The sequence below is a fragment of the Uloborus diversus genome, chromosome 8 (assembly GCF_026930045.1).
Source record: "Uloborus diversus isolate 005 chromosome 8, Udiv.v.3.1, whole genome shotgun sequence".
NCBI classification, from domain to species: Eukaryota; Metazoa; Arthropoda; class Arachnida; order Araneae; family Uloboridae; genus Uloborus; species Uloborus diversus.
Genome location: NC_072738.1, coordinates 13,057,173 through 13,062,449, shown reverse-complemented (window position 1 = coordinate 13,062,449; position 5,277 = coordinate 13,057,173).

Here is a 5,277-nt window from a genome sequence, read left to right as displayed (position 1 = left end):
CAGATTAAAAACCGTAATGGAAAATACGTTTTTTTTTAAACATCAAAAGGGTTAATTTGCCGCCCCTAGAAAAGGGCCGCCCCCTCCGCCCCTCCCTAGCTACGCCACTGGCTGTATGACCTGTTTTAAAGTCTAAAGTCTACCCTCAGATACACATAACTCTTTAAACCAATTGCTTAAGGGAATAGGATTGGTTAAAGGACTTGCGGCCCTTGAAGGAAAATTTCAATAAGCAGTTGCACACCTCTGTATTACTTCAAAAGGTGGCCAGTTAGAGACAATTAATTTATTGATTGCTAAAGGTCTTCTCATATTATTTTTTGTGTTTTGTTAATTTATTTATTTTTAATAAAGTTACAAGGAAAATTGCTTGCCCCCCCCCCCCTTTTTTTTTGCCGCATCCTGTACATCTGGTTCGCACAGTCAGCAGAAACATAGTTTCTGTGATTAAAAATATGAAGTTTTATGAAGAAGGAAAATAAATTCTTCACTAAGGATATTGTTTTCTTTTTCTTTTGCAAAAAGTATTGAATGCTTTTTGATCTATATGCAAATTATATTATCATACAACTTGTATTATAAATGTTAGACAGTATTTTAACATACAAGGACGGGGGTTGGGGGAATTGCATCAGAATTAAAATATGAGAAGTTTCTTATCACTTTTTGCTGAAAATTTCAATTAAAAAACTTCCTGAAAAGTTGAAAAAAATATTTTTTAAATTTTTTCAGAGTGAAAATAAACCTTTTCTGAAAAAAACATTTTTTTTTTCCCGAAATTTTCCGGGTTTTTTCCGACCATTTTCATCTCTACGCTAGAGTGAAGAAAAATAAATAAAAATACATTCGTAATGCAAAAAATGATTTATATGGAGATTGACGATTGAATACCTTTCCATGAGCTCAAGTCCACTGGGCCGGAAAGCGAGGTTCAAATATTTTTCACTAGAATTGGTCCAAAATTAAAAGTTCTAAAAACGTAATTACAGACCTTTTCTGATGATGTCAGAGAAAAGCATGGGTTTTTGGTTTAACTTCTAGGAAATTTTTCGAAAACTGAAATCTTGTCACTTTGTCCCGAAATTATTTCAAAATGAAGACATGAAAACGCAAATGTATAGGATTTTTTTTTCTTTTTTTGAAATAAAAGTACTAAAATGAAAAGAATGAGACTCACGAGACTATTCACAAGAATTTTTTTTAGAATTAAAATCCTAAAAATAATTTTTATCCATCTATCACGACAATCAGGAAACGGATTCCATTTACAGATTCTACTCCGCGGGCAATGTTTTGAAATTGAAGCCCCAAAAAGTTGTCGAGAATCTTTGAAGATGTTAAAGGAAGGGAAGTTGTTTTCCGGGAAAATTTTTCGAAATTGAAGAACTAAATAAGCACTTATGTTAGCCATCTTTCACGTTGAAAGAGGAGTTGGGTTCACGGACTGAGACTCTCCTGCTCCTTAATTTTTTCCGAAATTGAAGTCCTAAAAGCGCAAACGTAAGCGATCTTTGATGGCGTTAGGGAAATGAATGGGGTTCGGATAACTCTACCCCCAGGAATTTATTTGAAATTGAAGTCCTTAAAAATGCAACACTAATGATCTTTGATGACGTTTTTACAGAAAGAATGAGGGTCACGGAATTACTCCCAAAATCCACGACTAAAATCGCAATTTTAGGGCATCTTAGATGCTTCTCACCCTTGATAAATTTTAAAGTTTTGGTTTTATTTCTGTATTTTATTTACTTCACTTTTGCTTGTTTTTTTGAATTACTATATTTTTGATTTTTTTTGTTTTATTTTGTGTGCGTTGGAGCCATCAGAGTTTTTTCTTCAGCGGGGGGGGGGGGGGGGGGTACACTTTCTCTCTGTGAGGGCACTGCCCTCCTGGAGAGATGCCTGAAAGAAATTGATGGCGAGTTCACGAAAAAGTGGAAGTTTTAAAGAAAAAATCGAGAGGGAGTATTAATTTTTAAGTCAAATTATGTATATGATTAATTAAATAATCAATAATAATTATGAAATTACCTAACAGTTGGTATTGCACCGATTATATATTTAAAGCAAACCATTGGAAATATGGAAATTTTTAATTGTTAAGGTTACAAACAAATATGGTTGCATACAAGGTTAGAGGCAGGAAAATTAATCAAATCTTTTTAAAAGTGCAGAAAAGTTTTCTCTTTCACAAGAGTCTTATTTATTTTTATAAAAGTTAAAAAATTTTGTACCAAGGAAAATAAGGCAGCAAACTATTGTTAGAAGTTTTAAAAAAAGATAAATGCATTTCTTAACCATGTTAACAATTCAACTTTATTAAAGTTAAAAAAAAATTTAAGCTAAATTTTACTCGGAATTTTGTTGCTGATTAATTATTTTGATAAAGTAGCAATATCAAGCCTTGCAAAAATAAAAAAAAAAGATGAAAAATTTACAAATTTCAGTTCTGGGGCTGTCCATGATTGGTGAAACACTTTTTTTTTCAACTTCTTTGACCCCCTCCACTTTTGCCACAAAGTGTCATACTTCACCCCACCAGCTCCCCTCTGTCACATGTCAACTATTTTTTACTATTCTTGCTATATATTTGCTATTCTTAAAAATATGCACAATGTCATTTCTTGTTATACCCCCCCCCCCCCTTGTCAAACTCACAATTTTACGAATCCCCTTCCCCTCAAAGCATGACATTACTTGTGGACGATGAAGTATTTAATTCAACATTTTAATGAAATTATGTATGTTTTAAAGCTAGCTTGAAACGTTTTTTGTTCCAACTGAAACTATACAAAATTCTATAAAAAACTTTGGGTCTCAAATATTAAATATTTTGAAATCAAAGAATATTACACTTGCTGCAGAATCTGGAAGAGAATTTAATTAGATGCAATAAGCACATATCCTAATTTATACAAGTTGAACTGATTCTAAGATTTGAAACACTTATTGATTGCTGAATCCATTTGTAAAAGTTTTGACATTTTTACGATTACATTTACACTTTTTTCCTGAAATTTTAAATTGTAGCTTTTGATTGTGACATAAAGAACCATTATGTAGCATAACATGAAATATCAATTTCCTATAAACATTTTTTAAATACAAGAAAATTTTAATATAGAAGTGAGGTATGGATTACAGAGTTTGTTAGTTAACAAAACTTCAAATAATTGAAACACGATTAAATTTTAAATCAGCAACTTTGACACTTCTAACAAACAGGGAATTTTATTTCAAAATTTTCAAATTATGACTTAAATAAAAACAATTTAAAAAAAAAAATTAGTTTAGTTTTAATAAAATTTAGCAAACATAATGAATGAAAAAATGTGATTCTTACATAGGATGCAAACATCACATTTTCAAAACGGAGGCATCAGAAGTATAAAAAATGCAAATGAATTTGAGAAAAATATTTTAGAATAACAATTTAATAGGTCATCTATAATCAATACGTAATAGCCAAATATGTAAAAAAATTTTTTTTTTTGAAGCGTAACAAAACATACCCAAATTTCTCTATTAACACTAGAAAAAAGTCTGAAATTCCGGTAACCAGAATTAGGACCACAAAATTATGTATTGATAAAGGAGTTTCTTGTAACCTTGAAACATGCATAGGCAATACTTTTCTGCTAGTTGTGCCACAATAACAATATCTTAATTATTAAATGAGTCTCGTTCTTTCATGTATTTTATCTGTCTTATTATTTTTGCAAAAATGGGACGGATGTAAATTCAAGGTCAATGTTTCAGAATGAAAATTAAGGAAATTTTGAATATTTGCAATGCATATTTTCCAATAAAATTTAAAAACATCTTCTAAGCTAACCATTGTACAATTGATGCAGTAAACAGTAGAGCGCTAAAAATCCACTCCCACAAAAAATCTATCTATAAATTTACATATGTATTTTTACAATTGGGAGATAAATATTTAACATTTTTAAAGAAACTAACTTGTGTTACTAAACAAGACTTAATACTTATTTATAAAAGTCAAAAATAAAAAAAAGTTAATAAGCACAAACTGAAGCTTTAAAAGAGTTTATAATTGATCAGATCTACTGGAAGTTTCAGAAGTAGTTTCTGAGTTTTTATTATATTGTTTTCATTGCATAGATTTTTATTACACAGTATTTTTGACATGTATAGTAATAATATATTCTTAAAAATATGCATATTTTATACATTTTGTTTACATTAGTAATCCACTTTAAATGACTAAAAATATTTTTATTTTTATTTTATGGCCCTGAAATTTGAACAACCGTAAGTCCCATACTGTGAATTATTGACTCTACTGTATTTATTACTTCTAGTACGCGTTAGCATTTCCCCCCACAACCTTTAATTAACCTTAAGAAATTGTGCAGTCAAAATAATATGAATATGAACCATATGAATGCTGACAGAGTCAATGGTCAAAATATTCAAACAATTATTCTAGTGTGATGAAATAGCGTATTATGCACTTAGGCAAACCATTACTGCTCCGAAAAAGGAAAATTTCAAGAATGTTGTCAGCATTTACTGCTACCAGATCAACGTGAATCAAAACACAGATTCAAACGTGCAAACACTGCATGCTTAACTTATAGGTTTCAAAACAAACTCCAACTTCAGTTCTTTTTCAAATGTTTTTTTTTGAATTAGCATATGTGAGCTTCTTTGATCAAGCCATCGCCTCAGCCTTGATGGGCGATCTCACCATATAGCTGGATGTAAATAAGTGAAAGTATATTTTCTTACAAAGTTAACTCAACAGAAAACATGAATTAAAAAAAGCACATTGAAAATTGCAAACACAGGGTGGCGACAGGAACTGTGAAAAAAAGTTCCCTGACTTTTCCCTGATTAAGTTCACCAAATTTCCCTGATTTACGTTACCAATGATAATGGTGTTCTTTCTTTGCCTTACTTGAAATCCACTGTATGTTTGTATAAAATGCAGTATTTTAAACGTTTTAAGTTATGTAAAGGTGTTGAACTAAAGATATATTTTAAAAAGATGCTTTTTTTAATAAAATGGTTTAAAAAAAAATCAAGACAATTTTTTTTTGGGGGGGGGGGGGGGGGGGGGGGGGGGGCTGGGGAAATAACCTACAAAACAGTATATTAAATTTTTATACAAATGGAAAGATTATAGAAAATTAAAAAAAAAAACTTTACTTCCAGAAACCACTTAGCATAAGAATTTTAAGAAACTTAAAATTACTTTTAAAAACATGTGTATTTATGATAGAACTAAAAAGTAATTGAAATTATTTTGTT